The following is a 9006-nucleotide window of genomic DNA, read 5'->3' on the forward strand; positions in this document are numbered from 1 at the left end:
GTCCACCAGGAACCCTTGGACTACCAGTGTGATGAGTATTTATTTTTATTTTTTCTTCAGCGTCGAAGCCTGCGGAGTTAAAGAGCTTTGGCTAGACTTTGGCTTTCGTAGCGATAGTGTTCCTTCTGTTGACCCTTTGTGTTGTATTATTTGATAACCTTGACTCTCTTTCCCCAAGAATGCTATTCACTCGCGAGCAGATTGACGACTAAATTCAGAAATGCTAGAAACATGAAGATAACAAATGTGCGTTCATCGCTATTCAAATGTAGCGCTTGCTCCACTTGTTAACCAAAATGCGGCGCAGCTGTCCTTAGTATACAGCATTGCAGCCATCAACGTTGTGAGCCCATAACTACACTTCTGTTCAGACGAAATAAATACCGTTTATGTTGCACGCTTATTCAAGTTTGCGTAGCGTCATCCATTTATTTCGCACAAGGGGCCCATCGGAATTTCATACATTACATAAGAAGAGGGGGAAGGGCGTGGTACATGTGTGCCTGAATTGGCTTTAAAGCAAGAAAAAAAGTTGAAAAGAAACATTCGTGAAGCACATGCACTGGTGTCTGATATCAAAATAGGCAAAAAGAAAAAAAGAAGGAAGGTCACCTTGAAACACAAACGAACAAATAGAGCATCGGAGGAGAAAGAACACTTGGTTGGCATTTCTTGCACGTGCGCGGCTTAACTGAGGCTATAGGGAGAATTGAAAGCAGGGTTATGAAAAATGCTGTGCTAGCTTTTCACAGAAAGCTTTGCAGTTTGCGCATGAGGGTATGCCATATGGTAGGGCGTTCAAATGTTTTAGTTTGTGGAATGTGTGGAATGCAGTGCGCATGCGGAAAATATGCAAATGTGCGCGCAAAATTATCGCATATTTGTGGCATCAATTAGAAGCATCGGTTATAGCTCAACGTATTATGCACAAAAGGAAGTGTACTCACAGAGAGAGAGAGAAACAAACAAAGGAAAGGAAGGCCGGTCAACCATAAAAAGTCCGACTTTTTTACACTGAGCAGGGGAAATGGGGAAATTGGTCTAAAGAGACAGGGAGAGAGGTGAGCATCCAAACCTAAATCGACGCAGAAAATTGAAGCGGCACACGTCACTACAACAGTCTCTCGCACAAGCCCATAGACTGCAGAAAGTTTATTAGCACCCTCACTGCATTTAGCGGCTTCCGTTGCGACCTCTCTCCAAGTATCTTTTGGTTTGACAGTGGCCGGCTACCCAATGCCTTTAACGTGGTACACAGCACGTACTTCTCCGTACGTGGGCACTGCGCAGAAGGTGTGACGTTGCTTCTTCACAGCCACAAGCAGCCCAAGCGGTAGGTGGATCTTCGAGCCGGGAGCCAATGAATGTAGGCGACTTTTCGTACAACTCGTTGAATTCCACAAGACCAATAGCATGCCATAGAGCGAAGTGTAGCTGCTGCGTATGTTCTTGCGGATGAAATTGACACATATCTGCTACTGTCGTGCGCAGAAGTGGGCGCACTGGTCGGCGCGATCGTTTGCACTGACACCACAATAAGCCGGCAGTATAAAGTATACTGTGTCACTGTTCGGCTGCTCGGTCGCGTCTTATCTATGACACAAGTCATACATGTGATTCAGAGTTTCCCAGTAATGAGAAAGGGCGCTCCAGGCAACCACATCTGCTCGTTATTTTTCTGCAGTTGAATGGACAAGCCCGAATTTAGTGGGCACGCTTTTCACCTCGGCAAGCTCATGTACATAAAGGTCACATTCAAGGACAACAGCTATTCAATGCCGTCGCATAGAAAGTGAAGCATGAAGTCGCGTCAAGCGACACTCGCCACAAAAACAGAATTTTTCGAAAAAATGTTTAGCGACGGCGGCGCGCACATTAAGTACTTCGAAACTAAGATTATGGAAAGCTGCTAAGCGCTTTGCTTGGCTTCTTCCGCAGACAGGAAGCCGTATTATTAAACCTTATTAGAGTTCATCTCTTTATTCTTTTCCTCATTACCTCCATTCACGATGTCCATTTTAATGAGAATGAGCGCACTCTACACCAATATCTAGACGAAAAAACAGAATAATAAAACAGGAAAGTTTAAGCTAGGCACCCCTTCTGTTTATCTTTTGTCTGCTGCTACTCTTCTTAATCATGCAGATGCCAACAAATTCTACACAATAGACAGTGCGCTCTAGGCAACCACGTCTGCTCCTTATTTTTCGGCATTTGAATGCACAAGCCCAAATTTAGTGGGCACGCTTTTCGCCTAGGCAAGCTCATGCACATAAAGGTCACATTCTGTTTAGAGATTCCGGGCTCTTATTTCAGCGATCTCAGAACGCATATTTCATACCGATGATATCAAATTCATGCACGCGCATTTTAGTCAGCGCAGTGTAAGTGACGTGACTAAATCATTCGCTGCCTTTTCCTTTTGCGCCTATAGGGGATATTTTATGATCCCGCGAACGCAATGCACTCGCGAAAACATACGCACACACAAAAGGAAACATACCGAGTGAATCAAAACATGCCGACAGGGTGGCACGTGTCCTTTCATGTTGCAGTTTTCAGCGAAAAACAGCCTGATATTTCTTTGCCTTCTCTTATGACGCTCTAACTATTTTTCCTCTAGGGTAAGCTGTCTTTTCATTAGTCCTCTATTTAAAAGTATTCTGTTCAGAAATTCCGCGCTGTGATTTGAGCACAAAAGAAACGGGGCGCCACAGGATTTCCGCAAAGCCGTTCAGTGCAAAATTATCTTTTCTGCGCACGCGTGCAAGAACCAGGAGAGAAAGGGAGAGAAATTACGCAGGGTTGCAGTTAACGCACGCCAGGAACAGCAAAAGGTGTGCCTCGACTCTGCACAAAGTCATCCTGCCGAGAACGCGCTTGGCACAGGACGCAGTGCCGAAATACGGGAAGATGCAGAGTTCTCATTATGGCGAGCCGGAAGGCGCGTTTGATTTCTTTTATAAGGCTACGACCACGATGACATGACGAATACAGTGATGGCGTGACCACATTATAAAAAATTGCACGCTTAATCTCACTCTAAACTGTAAGTTCAAGCGTGAACCGCAGGTAAATGAGGCGGGTATGACGTTTCAAGCACCACGTGACCGAAAACGAGCGTGACATTCCTTCACGTAAGCGTGAGGGCAAGACTGCTTAACATGGTTCGATCTTGTGCGAGCGTGTAAGCCGCGTACGCGTGAGAAACACAAATCACATGCGTAACATCCTGGGGAGTGCTCGCGCCGAAATTATCCATCACGCATATACAAATCCTTATAGGACAGCCGCGGTATATCACGTGATCTGCATAGCGCGTGGGCGAGGGAGACCAACGCTCTGCGCCCTTTCGCCGTGTGAGGAATACGATGCTTTTTCTTTGGGAGGCTGACGAAGACCGTGGTGTTTATCAAGACTGCTGTCGGCCATTTTTGATGCGGATTTTCCGGTGGACTATCACAACGTTCGTTCATTGCAGATCAGAGCTCTCGGTCTAATTGTCGGAGTTGGTGTGTATCACTATGTTCAATTTTACAGACATTCTTGACGTACAACACTGGCGGTGAAAGCATCGCATACCGAGTGTGACTGTGCCGAGTTTACGAGAGAATATCCACCAGGTCCTGACGTCTCGGAATCGGCATTTCCATATGAATGATGCCTATATTGCTGCAACTCAACTACCATTCATGGACGATGGGAATATATAGGTAAGAACGGCGGCTACCTGTTTATTTGCCGTGATTTCCGTTGTCTACTTGTATCCAGTGCGGTGTAAAATTTGCCTTAATGGTGCATTCTTAAAGTGGAAAGCGAGAATCTTTTACGCGAGCAGAAACTTTTTATCGAAATACAGAGTAGTCAGCGTCGTGCTTTTTTCACAGTTTTAACGCTGGACTGTTGTTCCTCTGTATTCCAACGTTTATTGTGCTCAAGTACCAAATCCACACGGATTTAATGCGGGTATTTGAGAAATCTCTGACGTCGGAACGCGCCTCACGTTATATTCTGGTTTATAACAGGAATATAATGCGTTTTATTTTTATTTCTTTAATTTTATATTCGCCAGCTCACCATGCTCTCCGCGTCCGCGGTCACTTCGCCTCGGGCAAGAGCTGCCACTGTGCATTTTGCAGCGGGTTTATTCTCGTGATTTAGAACGCAGACAGTGGCGCATCAGTGTTGTTACGGCGCATGAATCGCCACCTAGGGCGATATGATCGGCGCGGATGTGCAGCTGCGTCAAGCGAAGGGTGCGCCATCACGCAATCCGTAAAAGGTTTTGTCGCGTTCCATTGTATCGCGGGCACTTCTGAATGTTGAGGACAGCGCCGTCCTTGCTGACAGCGACAAAGGCGCAAGCCCTCTCCTTTCCCTACATTTTGCGACGGCACTTCGCAGCGATGACGAATGAAGCCCTGCGGGAATCCGCTTTTAAGCGTCGTTTCTTGTTACTCTGTAGCATATCTTCGCGTTATAATCGTAATATATATATATATATACTTCTTTTCCTGAGAATCCAGACGTCCCCTCTCGCATTATATTTTGCGGTAAAATTAAATTACGGGGTTTAACGTGCCAAAACCACTTTCTGTTTATGAGGCACGCCGTAGCGGAGGACTCCGGAAATTTCGACCACCTGGGGTTCTTTAACGTGCACCTAAATCTAAGTACACGGGTGTTTTCGCATTTCGCCCCCATCGAAATGCGGCCGCCGTGGTCGGGATTCGATCCCGCGACCTCGTGCTCAGCAGCCTAACACCATAGCCACTGAGCAACCACGACGGGTTATATTTGCGGTAGCGTTATTTACAAGCAAATACGGTATACACGCCTAATGAGAAAAATAACCTTCCCGCGATTTTCCGGCCAGTGATAGTGATAGAGATTATTTCACACCGCAGTAAGAAACGCTCTTACCGCCCACGTTCTGGACGCACATTTATAATTATCATGTGCGCTGGTCAGTCAGGGAATGGAAATCTTGTGTATTGTACCGCTGTGATTGCGGCAGTACTTAGCGCCCAATGTCGATGTCCAGCATTGCATGCGCTCTGCATTGTGTATTTATATGGTCGGCAGGCATATTGCTGGTTAGAAAAGTTATTTATCGAAGTAACTAACTTCGTCCTACCAGCCTAACTCATCTGGTATTTGCTCTGGTGAACGTTGGCTTCGGACAGGGATGTTACGAGAAGCGATATCTGATACAACTAATATCGTGCGTTTTTCACTACGAAGGGTCAACAGGAAATCAAGTGACAGTTATTAAACGTTACAGATGGCGACTATAAATCTTCGATAGGTATTTTCAGAAGCGTACCAATGACTGTATTATAACGCGTCAACCGAAATTAAAGTACGAACACACTTCAAGCTTCCCGGCGAGCCGCACGCCTGACGACGATGAATTATCTGTAAATTGCATGAGTGAGTTGTTCTGCGCTCCACGTCGCTGACGTCTCTCCCGTCGGGCTAGTTGTAGCATATGCCTCGCACAGTACGCCGATAAAGTGAAAATTCCTAATTTTGTCAGCTATTTGTCGACTGAGAGTAACCTGCATCTGAGAAGCGCTGCATGCAAGGTTGCATGCCCACGTGCTCACTGAATTGCGCTCGGAATTAGGATACATCTGTGTGCAGATCCGCATGTCTTACATTTTGGGCTTTAAGGAGAGGAACTGCGACTGTGTTATATGAACATGAAAATACTGTGTCCGTTGCAAATGTACTTATGCAGCTCTTGATTTCCACCTGCAAAACCATCTGTACCCGACCAACAACAGAATAAGCAACTATTCGCGATCAATGACCCATGGATATCCCACGAAGCCCAAGCAGCGCCAGAGCAACGTGCCAGAGGACAGTTTTTCATGGTAAGCATTTGTAAGCAGTTTTATGAACTCGAGCTATATATATATATATATATATATATATATATATATATATATATATATATATATATATATATATATATATATATATATATGCGCATACACAGGGTGTTTCAGCGAACGCTTTCAACAATCTTTAAAGGTTGCCTGTAGCACATATCGCAATTCTAGTTCATGAGCTGGTCTACTCGAAGCGGTGGACAATATTTGCACAAAAAAATTCAAATGCAATACCGACTAATTGACGATAATTCACTAATTAACTTTTCAGCTAATTATCTTGTGGCCCATATTGCAATTTACAAATTCTAGCCATGAAGTTCCAAAGGCGCATCCATTTGGAACGAATTTTCAAGATGACACCAGTTTCGAGATATAAATTCCCAAACTTTGCGGAGAAACGCATTGGCGTTCCAGTTAATTTCTCAACAAAACGTCGTTTCATGCACTGAAGCACACAAGTAACTGGAACGCCAATGCATTTCTCCGCAAAGTTCGGGAATCTATATCTCGAAACTGGTGTCGTCCTGAGAATTCGCTCCAAGTCGATCCGCTTGCGAAGTCCACTGCTAGAATTGTAAATTGCAATATGGGTCATAAGACAATTAGCTGAAAAGTTAATTATTGAATTCTTGTTAATTAGTCGGTTTTGCATTTCAATTTTTTGTGCAAGTATTGTCCGCCGCTGCAAGTAGACCGGCTCAAGAACCTGAATTGAGCTATCTGCCACAGGCAACCTTTAAAAAGTTTTGAAAGTGTTCATATATATATATATATATATATATATATATATATATATATATATATATATATATATATATCCTTCGCCAAAAGCACGTGTTTTGTGCCTGCGGCATGGTTTGAAGTATTTGTAGCACGATTTCCCAGTCTGGTAGAAGGCGACATGTGTTGAAGAAAATAATGAGAGGCGATCTTGACAGTATGTGCTACCTGAGCCTGCTCTGCGTATGATCCGCCCAGTCACGAACATGAAGTTCAGTATAACCTCCAAAAGGCTATTTTACAAAAAGCAACAAGGTGGCATTATCACAATAAATAAAGAACGGATCATTATTCATTGGTCTGCTACCGCTAAAGTGGCATTGACTTCCCCCTTCCCTCCCTCACTTCCACCAACCCCACCCGCGCTGCATGCCGGGTCACTCCGCTACCCTTGGCAGGATCACTCTGAGTCAGGCTTTTTGGTAAAGCATATTAAAAAAGAATATGTGCTGCAGAAGTAAAGGGGGAAACTGATATTCAAGTTTACAGCACTGCAGCTTCTATTGTTGTAGTGCCGTCCCTGAGCCGAGCGATTTGAGCCAAGTGTTACCACTGCACCACGACAGTCACTTCTTATTTTACTGAAATATGTAAAGCGTGATAAAATAAAGTATAGACAATTATGGCACAAAAGTGCAGTTTTAGCTTGTCTGTAATGCGTTTGTCCTCTCTAGACATGCTTTATATATCCCGTGAAGCTAACGATGTACTGTATCTACGTAATATTTTGAATGTAAATACAATGTGTTGCCAGGACAGTTTCCTGTGTGGGAAATCTTCATGCTATTTATGATTACGTACATCTGATTTTGCAGTATTCCTTACTGGAAATAATTCAAACTTAGAAAAAATACGTGTTTTTTATAAGTGCATTATTTTGCCACAGAAATATTTTGTACATTGCCTAGTAACTGCAATATTTAATTTATTGTACACACAGGCTCCACCGATGTCATTCAAGGCTCGGCTGATGAAGGACCTTCGACCAGTGGCAACGACATGGAAAGCCAACATAGCAACAGAAGTGCACATTCCAACGATTCCCATGGAGAAGACGCAATCACACCTTGGTGTGAAAACTAACTGGTTAGCCATTTAAGTTGCCTTCCATGTCATGTTACACCTACTGAGCCTGTTATTAGCACTGATAATAAAGGCAGCGTCTCGAATCACGTATGCAAATGTTGTTGCACTAGGTACTTTTCGCTCTATTGCCATGAATTAAATTTATCGAAATCTTTATATTTATTTTTAGATACTTATTTATTGATCGTTTCTTTCAATTATGAATCGATCATAAATTATATAGCCAGGATAAAGCGAAGAAATATCATGGGCACGAACAAGACTAATGAATTTGTTCAGAGCGTTGCAACTTAGCAAGCGCCCATAAAGACTTGGCTCTCTCAGCAATTTAAGAACGTGTTATTTCTGTAAGTTTTGTTTTTAAACATCAACGTTTCACTGAATCCTATTTTCTGGGGCTGAATACTGAGAATAAAAGGTTTGCCCCAGGAAGAAATGTGTTTGTCATATTTGTTTCACTACTTTAGAACATTCGCCTTTCTTAGAAGACGAAGCCAGTAAAGAATGACTTGATCAAGTATTTTCGCCCAACAATCTGGAAAAGGGCGCAATAACATGAGGATTATAATGAGGGAACTGCTGCCCTGACGTCCCTATTCTGCACACGGCTCGCTATCTTCGAACGCTAGGCGACGCAGCTCACAATTGAGAGGGCATTCGTTCTGTCGTGCAAGGAGATAACGAGGTGCATGATTACGTTTTGCATTTCTTGGCGTCGTTGAAATGTGCCAAGGCTTAGTAACGATCCTTCTTAGTGGATTAGTTTCCATGCCACCAGCGGGATCGCCTTGCGCAATCTCTATGCATCGTATTCAGTTTTTACTTTGCCAGCTTGCTGCCACTGACATAGCGTCCTGGTGCATCCTAGTCTGCGCCGGCGAAGAACAAGTTAACGAGGACTGCGACGAGCTTGGTGAGCAAAGCTCGCTTCGGAGAAGCGAACCAAGCCGACGAGGACCGGTGCTTCATCGTTGCGTCCCGCGCATGCAGAGAAGGAAGAAGGGGTATGGGGCATGCTCCCCGCCCCATCCCCATAGGGCGCCGTTTCTCAGGCACCGTCTCTAAGCGTGGAGAACGGTCGCGCCATACTAAGCGCGTGAACAGGGTTCCTATCCCACCTGCTAAGCGTGAACACGGGTTGCTGATGACTTCTAGTTGTAGTGATAGGTAAGCGTGGGGAAATATGACGCTTACGTTAGCCGTGTAAAAAATCTGCAAACGCACGCTTACAGAAGCGTGG

General features: G+C 44.3%; 1 long non-coding RNA gene across 3 annotated transcripts; it reads left to right on the top strand.

Moving 5' to 3' along the window:
* Positions 1–3341: 3341 nt before the first annotated feature.
* Positions 3342–8185, top strand: LOC129380769 (uncharacterized). Of its 3 annotated transcripts, XR_008608944.2 has the most exons (4): positions 3342–3466; positions 3541–3713; positions 5790–5879; positions 7621–8185. It is a non-coding gene; the product is annotated as an uncharacterized lncRNA (long non-coding RNA). The 3 variants fall into 3 exon arrangements; XR_008608942.2 differs by having other exon boundaries at positions 3342–3713; positions 5744–5879; XR_008608941.2 differs by having other exon boundaries at positions 3342–3713.
* Positions 8186–9006: the final 821 nt, after the last annotated feature.

The sequence above is a fragment of the Dermacentor andersoni genome, chromosome 1 (genome assembly GCF_023375885.2).
Source record: "Dermacentor andersoni chromosome 1, qqDerAnde1_hic_scaffold, whole genome shotgun sequence".
Classification (NCBI taxonomy): Eukaryota; Metazoa; Arthropoda; class Arachnida; order Ixodida; family Ixodidae; genus Dermacentor; species Dermacentor andersoni.